Source organism: Sardina pilchardus, chromosome 15 (genome assembly GCF_963854185.1).
Source record: "Sardina pilchardus chromosome 15, fSarPil1.1, whole genome shotgun sequence".
In the NCBI taxonomy this organism is placed as follows: Eukaryota; Metazoa; Chordata; class Actinopteri; order Clupeiformes; family Clupeidae; genus Sardina; species Sardina pilchardus.
In genome coordinates this window covers 29146542-29156541 of record NC_085008.1, presented here as the reverse complement: position 1 = coordinate 29156541, position 10000 = coordinate 29146542, and the positions used below count along the sequence as shown (strand labels likewise).

The 10000-nt window shown below is 49.3% G+C and overlaps 2 protein-coding genes across 2 annotated transcripts in view; one reads left to right on the top strand and one right to left on the bottom strand.

Moving 5' to 3' along the window:
• Window positions 1-9599, bottom strand: part of angptl1a (angiopoietin-like 1a) — a 26611-nt gene extending 17012 nt beyond the window's left edge. The window contains exon 1 of the mRNA XM_062555495.1: window positions 9055-9599. The gene's annotated coding sequence lies outside the window, so the exon portion shown is untranslated. The remainder of the gene's footprint in view (window positions 1-9054) is intronic.
• ralgps2 (Ral GEF with PH domain and SH3 binding motif 2) overlaps window positions 1-10000 on the top strand; it is a gene marked incomplete in the record, with an annotated part of 126865 nt that overhangs the window by 89044 nt on the left and 27821 nt on the right.

Genomic DNA, 10000 nt, shown 5'->3' with positions numbered 1-10000 from the left:
TTTTATTTTCTTCACGGAAACTAGGTTTTATTATTAAATGGGGGTTTAGTGTTGAAGTGAATCTGACAGCAGCGAGCGAGGGAGAGAGAGAGAGAGATGGAGAGATGGAAAGAGGGAATTAAAAAAGACAGTGAAAGAGAGAACATGGAGTTCTTGTTTTTTTCCGGAAGATGGGAGTGATTGCCAAACATGACGAGCAACAAAAAAAGCATCAGCTGCAGCTCTCCAACGTAAACAGCTCAGTGCAGACCACACGCAGATCTCTCCTCCATCACATCGACTGGACCAACCCAACATCTAAGCAGCCCTGCGACAGAGCAGCAGTGGAAAAAAGCACAGTCTGTGCGTACCCACCACCTCCCACCGCCCCATTGATTTTCCATCCAGCATCTGGAGATGAACCAAAAGCGTCAGCAGACAGACAGACAGACAGCGGTTCAGTGTGTGGTAACAGCTTCAAAGGGAAGCCTGGGAGTTCTGCAGTGCAGAAGGCAAAGACGATTTGTGTGGAAGTGTTTGTGTTCGGTGGAGACTGCAGCCCTGTGACCAGCAGACAGATCACCGCAGTGTAGTGAGAATGTTGTAGAACGAATGTTCTCAAGAATATCTGGGTTCATCTTTTCAAACCTTGAATTGTTTGAAAAGATTCAACAGAATCTATTGTTCGAATGTTCAAAATCCCCTGCTTGCCGCTCTCCTCATTCAGTACAGTGAATTCAGTTATCGTTAATCAAATGTCATATATATGAATATGAAAATATGGTCCATGTATAAGTGTTGCTGTTGTGTGGAGGCTGCAGCCTGCGATTAGCTTTAAAGTTGCCTGCCATTCTCCTTTGTCAGCACATTTAACTGTGAGCATTCCCCCTTGGAGCCATACTCTCTGGCCCCGTCTGTGCCTTGTAAACACACCTGGGATTAGGGATGGGTATTGATAAGTTTTTATCAATATCGATGGCATTATCGATTCTGCCTATCAATCCAATTCCTTATCAATTCTCTTATCGATTCCCAAAAAATGTAGGTGCACCCACATTTTTCATTGCATCGCCTTTAACGCCAAAAGGTCACCTTTTATCGCTCTCCTTTCATATAATGTGAATGATTTTTTAACAATAAGGCGTAGAAAAAGCTTGTCTTTATTTAAAACACAATAAGGAATATACATATTCTTTATAAAGAATTATAAAGATGTATAGCCTACAGTGTATATATATAATAGCCTATAATATAATTCTTTATATATTCTAATCTATAGCCTACTGCTGACATTTCTGATATTCATGACATTCATGACTATTCATATTACAACTCTGCCTCTTTAATTCAGCTGTCGGCTTGAAGCCTCAAATTGTAAACAAAGTAGCATAGTTGGCTAGCTAGTCTACTGGTTGGACTGTTCAGTTTCCCCACGTGTGTTTAAGTTGCAAGGTAGGCTAATACTTTGTCTCCTTGGGACAGGCCCTTTTGAGTCTTAGAGTTGGAAAACATTGAGATGATCAGTCAACTTGAATGCAAGAGTTTGAATCAAATTTGTGCAGTAGCCTACGCTATGATGCTAACCGAAATTAATTATAATGTCGCTAGTTGTCTTCTATGCGTCATTGCTTTCACGATTGTGAATGTGCATGTCGAGGGAAGGGTGTCGCGCACGAGAGAGGGAGAGGGAGAGAGAGTGGGCCAAGGGGGTTACTTAAACAGTTTGGCAAAGTTGCACGCATAGTCTACAATTAAAACTCGTGAAGGAAACGTATGCTTTCACCCGAGCAGCGTCAGGTGCACCTAGAATTATTTTCAGGCACACTCTTAAACATTTTGGGCGCATACACTCTGGAGCCCTGGACCGGGCAACGTTAGCACCCCTCCGTAGTCTGTCAAACACATGACACTCTTGGAGCTTAATCCATGCTTCACGGACAAATGTTTTAACATATTGCTGGTATTACTACCCTTACACGATTTGACTTGTAGTATGAGTCGTCGCAGAGGGCGTGTAGTAACACAAAATTTCAGGAAAACCGGAAAAGGTCCGACGTCATGCAGGCTGAGGGAATCGTTAAGGGAATCGATAACAAAAAAGACGTACGATGTCGATGGAATTGATAAGTTAAACTCGGTTCCAAGACGGAACCGGTTATCGATGCCCAACCCTACCTGGGATGATAATAATTCCGAGTGTTTTGATAGACAAGGATGAAAGGAAAAGAGGAATAGTATAGTGGATTTTAGGCTGAAAAAAAACAAAAATCGATTCTGTTTTTTTTTTTTTTTTTCGAATGGCCAATGTATTTCCCAGCCTTTAAAAATATCAGTACTCTCCACATCTGGCAGTCAGACTTTCCCAAGGCTGGTCCAAGTGGACCGGGCCAGTACACACACACACATGTCCATGCACACAGACACACCAAACGCATCCATCAATTTGAAGCATAAGAGAGGGAAGAGAGAGAGAGGCAGTGGAGGTGAGGGGGGGAGGGGGGGAGTGGAGATATTGTTTCGCATAAGGGCTGTACATGTCAGAGTTTCATTGAGGATCGTCCGCCGTAATAAACAAGCCGTCTGTGAGCAGGGACGCTTTAATGTGGAATCAAAGCCTCTACTGAGCAGCAGACCTCAGAGCCGCCGTCCAAGCCAAGCCGCCCAGGCAGCCAGCGCCCTCATCTACAACCACCGCGCTCTTATATGCTCACAGTACCACCCTCCCAAAGACATGTACAGACGCACACACACACGCCATACACACACCATACACACACACACACACACACACACACACACACACACACAAAGACACCCAAGTACAACATGTTAGCAATTAAGAACACTCCACAATAGCCTGAGCGGGGATCAGAGATCAAAAAGGCAGGAAGCTCGACACAGAGCTCTCTGGTTCAATCAGAACGGGATGACATAATCAGAGAATAGAGGAAGAAAGCGAGGGAGGCAGGAAGGAGGAGGAGGAAAACAAGAGAAGGAGAGAAAGAGGAGAGGAGAGGAGAGAGAAGAAGTTCTGAGGTCATGCCCGGCGAGTGATCTACGCTCGCTCTGGGATTGGGTATCGGGCCGGCCCCCTTTTCTCTTGGACGGCCACGCCAGGGGGAAATTGAGGCTGGCGGAGTTGGCAGTGGGAACGGGAGCCAGAGTGAATGGGGCGGATTTATTAGCTGGACCAAACAAGCACTCGAGGGGCAATAATTGGTGTTGGAGTCGTCACTCTGGGCTTCAGGGAGGCGAGGGATGGAGTGAGAGAGAAAGAAAAGAGAGAGAGAGAGAGAGAGAGAGAGAGAGAGACTAATCATTGGAAGTAATTAAAGTATTGGAAGATAAGCGTCTTCTTGTCCCTGGGCTCTGGGTCAGGAGCAGTGGTGTTGGGGAGAACTCACAAACTGCTGAGCTGAACTCCTGAACTTCTTTCTTCTTCTTTCTTCTTCTTTCTTCTTCTTTTTTTTTTTTTTGTATTTTGCCACTGGCTCTCTAGAGTAAATTTGTGTCTGGCTCCAAATTAACTTCCCAGGTAATCCTATTGAGAGGGGGGAAGTGTGTGTGTGTGTGTGTGTGTGGCTGTGTATTAGAGAGGGGGAAAGAGGCGATGAAGCTGGAACCTCTTTAATCCTTGCCACCGCCTCACCTCCAGTTGCACACTTGGGTTTGTGTTTTAGGGGAACCCCTGTCACACACACATACACACAAACACCTCTTTTCTTTCCCTTAGCCCCATCAGCCATAGCATAAACAGATGCCCTCACAGTACAACACGCTCAATGCAACACTGTGTGTGTGTGTGTGTGTGTGTGTGTGTGTGTGTGTGCATGTGATCGCCTGTGCTGCATTAGGTGTGTGAAGAGGAGGAAGGCATGTATTGAGTTTCTTAGAAAAGCTGGTCTGGATGAGAATACAGAGCAGACTGACTTCATATTCACACACTCCCACTTTGTGGCGCGTTTAGACCTCTTCTCACACATGCAAAGTGATGACGAAGCTTGGCTGTCACGGAGAACTCCTGAGCTTTACATCCTGCAGAGAGGACTTGGTGTTATTAATTACATCATGGCTCTGGCCCCTTTGCATCTGTTTACTGTCATTCCACTTTCTGCAGTCTCAGCTCAAGGTAATGTCTCCTCTTTCTTTCTTTCGTTCTTTGTTTCTTTCTCTCTCTTCTCTCTCTCTCTCTCTCTCTCTCTCTCTCTCTCGGTTTTCTCTCCACCTCCGAAACTCAATTAGACTCTGCAGAGTACGAATACTCTGTGAAACCCATGTACCTAGCACGCCTTTGTCCCATTTTTCTTGCCACCTATCATCTGTTATTTATTGTAGGACTCTTTCTCTCTCTCTCTCCCTCTCTCCCTCTCTCTCTCCCCCTCTCTTCCTTTCTCCCACTCTAGCCCTCCGTTTCCCTCCTCCCCCTGTTCCCCTCAGATGAAATTGATGAAATTACAGGCCTGGGTGGAGGGTGGAACTGTTGCAGATGGCGGGGCAGCGCCGTGTGGGGAGTCCAGTGGGTCGGCCGGGGGTTGCTTGTGTTTGTGGTGGCCAGCCCTAATAGGAAGCTGGAGAGGAGAGAGCTCCTTAATGGGGGAAGGGGGACCTCTTTTTTTTTTTTTTTTTTTTTTTTTTTTTTTTTTTAGGGGTTCTGGGTAACATCAGCCGTTCAAATGTAGCTCTGTTGGCTGTTGTAAAGCACGCCAGCCAATGTCCTCCCCACCCACCCACCCCAACTGCCAAAGCCATAATGACCTGGAGCCTCTTGCGAGAGGGTTAGCAGTATAAACCTGTGGCTCTCTCAGCCTAAGCCCTCACCTCCAACCCCCCCCCCCCCCCCACACACACACACACACACACACACACACACACACACACACACACACCCACACACACACACACATGCTCACACACACACCCGCGCTCCAAGCAACGTTTGCTACGGTGCTACTGGAGCGGTCAGCCCACCTGGTTCCAATCAGGCTGCAGTGGGGGCCGGGGATGAGAGCGGGGGGAGGCTCACGGATTTATTTGTCCGTCTGTTTATTTAGTTTTGGAATCTAAATACCCCTCCAATGAGCAGTGTAAACTCTGCACATGATGCTATGCAAGGGCATGTCCGGTGTGAGAGGGCCATCGCTGACATGAATGAGAAAGTGTGTGTGTGTGTGTGTGTGTCCGTCTCCGTGTGTGTGCGCATCCTTCATGGGTCGAGAGAGTTTCCCCCTCTCCCTCAGCAGGCGTAACGGCTCATGTAAGTTTATGGAGATTGGGGAGGGTGTGTTAATGATTTGTGAAACGATGATGAATGACTCCCATAAGTGACTGACGGCCATAGAAGAGGGCGAGACCAATTTCCATTTCTAAAACGGATAGTTCCGGTCCTTGATTGTGATTGGCTGAATCGCGTTCGATGCCGTTGTAAATATCATGATAAACTCACACCTTGACCGCATTTCGTTCTATAGTAATGCGCTAGCACAAAACTAGCAGTGGCTGCGTCTTGTTGTTGCATGGCAACCATTCATAAGGAGGGAATATATTTCTTGGCGGAAGAATGATTATCTATGAATATATCGTTACTTTTTCGTTGCTGTGCCTTTGTTTCATGAAATCTTGCTAGATCGACGTAGTAACCGTTTTAGAAAAGCAATAAGCCACTCGAGTCCGTGGGTTATACTGTATAATCGAACAGCTAAGGGGGTTTTAGGCACTCCGCTTCGCGTCGTGCCTAACAACGCCCCTTAGCTGTTCGATTATACAGTATAACCCACGGCCTCTCGGGGCTTATTGCTTAAGTATACGTGTGTGTGTGTGTGTGTGTGTGTGTGTGTGTGTGTGTGTAGTTGGTAAACCTCTTGTGGTCTATTGAAGAGCCAGGACAAAGGTCTGTGTGTTTATGTCCTGGCGTGCGTGTGTGTGTTCCATGTTGCGGCTGCGGTCATAGGGACTGCCAGCGGTTTAGTGGAAGTTTAACCTATGAGTCGGGAGAGTGTGCATATAAGTGTATGTGTGTGTAACTTGTGTATGTGTGTGGCTGTCTACACGCTTGTTTGTATACTGGCAGCTAGAGGCATTTGTGTTTCGATCCCCAAACACAGCGGTTACCAGGGAAACGGCACGTCTGTCCTTGTCTTTGCACCCCTCTGGAAAATCGGCATTCACTGCTCCCCCAGCTGCTTACTCTAGTATGGGTTACACTTCTTCATTCTCTCTCTCTCTCTCTCTCTCTCTCTCTCTCTCTCTCTCTCTCTCTCTCTGTGTCTGTCTTTCTCCCTGTATGTCTCTCTTTCTCTCTCCCTCTCTCCCTCCACATTTAAGTGTAAGAGAGCTAAGTTTAATGACGTGACTAGGCATAACTACTTTTCTAGACCAAGGGTTAGCATGGTGCCTTAGACGTTGGCTGAGGTGCGATCAATAGGTGTGTGTGTGTGTGTGTGTGTGTGTGTGTGTGTGTGTGTGTGTGTGTGTGTGTGTGTGTGTGTGTGTGTGTGTGTGTGTGTGTGTGTGTGTGTGTGTGTGTGTGTGTGTGTGTGTGTGTGTGTGCGTGCGTGTGCGCCTGTGTATTCCCATATATGTGTGTGTTGCTGCGGGCTGTTTCTGCTTAGAGCGGGGAGGCTTCCAGAGCCGCTGCTGTGTCTCAACTGCAGCTGGGCTCGGTCCAGTCCAGCCCGGTCCAGTCTGATTCCGAGCAGAGCCAGCGGAGCCCCTGACATACGGCCGTTTCAGCCCCCCCGGGCCACGAGACCTCACCCCCCCCCCCCCCCTCTCTCTCTCAGTTCCGATTCTCTCACTCAGGGACCTCATTCTTTTGCACAAAGCTGACAGGCTCCTTTCATAACCTTTCAGTATTCCAGCGTAATTTGCATTCTTTTGGTCAAACCTTGTATGGTTATTCTTCATTCATCATTAGGCTACATCAGGCTAATAATCATTCTTTCATGGTTGACCTCTCTCTTCATGCTTTATTTAGTATGTTTCTTTGCATTCGGATTGAACTTTTTATATTATTTACAATGTTATTGTCCAGAAAAACCGACTCTAAGCCACAATCAGTGTTTCAGACAACTCTAAACAATTAGTCGGATCAAATGGTTTTGTTTTTTGGTTATGCAATGTTGCTATTGAGGCAAAGTACTCCTCCGAGGGCTTGTGTAACTGGCACCACTTGAGATAATTGAGCAAAATGAGTCTCCTTCCGCGTTGCCATGCCAGATTGGCCCGTCGCTTCGCTGTTGCTCTTTGAGTCTTAACGCAGGTGCTGCTGGTGATTGGTTTGCCAAATGCTCCGGCACGGAATGTTCTAGATACAGGTCTGCCAGTAGCCTTCCCGTTTAGGGAAGCGTCTCGCGGCTGCAGCGTGTTTGTACACAAGAGCAGTGGGAAGACTTGTAGTGACCCTCCGCTCTCCTCCTCTGAACTGAGCCCCGCGGCGCGCACTCTGTTTGGTTGTGTTCGTTAGCGCTCATTAAGACCGTATGTGTGTTCGTTAGCGCTCATTAAGACCGTATGTGGGAGCACGGGCCTGTGAACTCCTAGCGTGTGATGCTTCCCATCTGATTTTCTCATTTTAGTCACTTGTGTTCCTTATGTCCTCTCCGGCTTACCCTCTCTCTCTCTATCTGGCCCTGCATGTTGGTCTCTGCCACCTGTCTACCGGTACGGTAGGTATTGACCGGTAAAAGTGCTCCACCCCATAGATAGAACCCATACAGAACCCTATATATATCTATGCTCCACCCCATAGATAGAACCCATACAGAACCCTATATATATCTATGCTCCACCCCATAGATAGAACCCATACAGAACCCTATATATATCTATGCTCCACCCCATAGATAGAACCCATACAGAACCCTATATATATCTATGCTCCGCCCTGCTTAGCCACCATCGCCTGCGCTCCTCACCAATCCGGAGTGGACAAGGCAGCGGTTGAAAGTCTGTTAACTAACGGCGACTAATCGCGACTGGTAGTGGTGGTGGTGGTGGTGGTGGTGGTGCCGCCACAGACGCGGCACTTTGGCAGGAGGCGACCTCAAAGCCCTCAGTGTGGCTGCTGGAGGTCTCTGTGCGCTGGGGCTCTCGTATCGGGTGTCTGGGCCCGGGACACTGCTCCCACCAGCTCCCACCAGCACAGGAAGCCTTTAACGCTTAAAGTGACCTTGTGTCTTTCGGGGGTTTGTTTTTTCTATTCAGACAAGCGCCCTTCAGTATGAATGGAGCCCCTATTCTGTGCATGCACACGGAGGACACAAGTGACCCTCTATGGACCCTCAACCCCCCCCCCCCCCCCCCCCCCCCCCCCACCACACACACACACACACACACACACACACACACACACACACACTTATACACAAACACGGTCAATTTTCGGGCCCCACAATACCGCTGTGAAAGAACAGGCAACGTGTCGCCAAACGCGCCCGCGGCCCGGCAGCTTATCCAAACAAATAAACAGGGGCAGATTCCAGGCGCATTAGCGTGCTGTCCGTGCCCTAACCCCGGGCTACATTCCCCACATCGCTCCCCATCTCGCTCCCATCTCATCTCGCTCCCTTCACTTTGTCCCTAAGGGGGGAGGAGAGGGAAGAGGGGAAGAGGCAAGAGCCATCAACACGGAGGGAGAAACTCTGATATTCTTTTTTTTTTTGCCTTTGATCTTGCCCTAGTTTTCTCTCTCAGTTGACTCCGGATGGACGGAGTGAAGGGGGATAATCCAACCAGAGGCGTTCAGGAGTGCCCCAGCGACTGGAGCACTCGCGCTCTGGAATGTTGGGATGCGGATTTCTGCTGTTACTCCGATAGTCAGAGAGGGGAAAGAAAAAGAGAGAGAGAGAGAGAGAAAGAATTTTAAAAGCATAGCTAAACATTTCAGTGTGGGCTCACTCCGGCACGGAACATCCTAACCTCATTTCGGAACCTTTCCAACTCCACAAAAGACAGAGCGAGAGAGAGAGAGAGAGAGAGCGAGAGCGAGAGAGAGAGGGGAAGAGCAACAAGCTGCAGAGCCAGAGAGGGCAAACGGTCAGGGGGTTTGTCGGGGCTGCGAGCAGTGCCGGTACGTACCTTAGTGGCAGTGCTGCTGTGCCTGCGTGGGAAGATGCTCTCACACACACACACACACACACACACACACACTGTGCAACAGGTCCAACTGCTGTTCCTCTGACGCCGCCGCTCCTCCACTCTTTAGAAACCCAAAACGTGGTCCACAGCCGGCCGTGTGCGGGCTATCCCCCGGTGCAGCGGTCACCTCTCCTCGTGACGGCTCCTCTGCACAACTCTCATGTCTTGCGCGCACCCCTCCAGGCTCGGGCAGCCCCCCCCCCGTTGTCTCGTGGCTCTCCTGTTGCTCAGCGTGGGTCCTTTCTTCTTCTCCTCCTTCTCCTCCTCCTCCTCCAGCGTTTGTCCTCCTCCGTCTGTCTGTTCTGTTCCCCCCCACTCCTGGGTAGGTGCTTCCCCGAGGCCCTGCGGCCCAGCCAGGCGCTCTGTGCGGTGGGCTTCAGCGGCTCAGCGACTGGGTCATGGCTCTGGAGCTCCAGCGGTGGCTAGCTGCGTGCTGAGTGAGCTCTCACCGGCAGAGCCTCAAGTTTTTCACCATGGATGGGGAGTTGAAGAGAAGAGGGGGGGGTTGGGGGTGGGTGGGTGGATGCTAGGGGCTTGAGGAAGAGGGGGAGGGCAAGGAAGAGGGTGTGGATGGCTGTTTCTTTCTTTCTTTCTTTCTTTCTTTCTATTTTTTTCCTTCTTCTTTCTCTCTTTCCCCTCCCTCATGTCCCCACCCCATTTTTCTCTTTCTTTTTTGGCTCGGTCCGGCCCACCTGTGATGTCATTCTGCTCGTCCTGTCCCAGCGCAGAGACCGGCGAGTCCAACTCCTCCTTAAGTTTCACATCCCTCCACACACACACGGCCGTCTGCACCAGCGAGGAGGCGCAGAGAGGAGGCGCAGAGAGGAGCGCAGGGCCTGCATGATGTCAGAGAGAGCTGTTTTGTTTCTCTTTCAGGGCAGAGGGA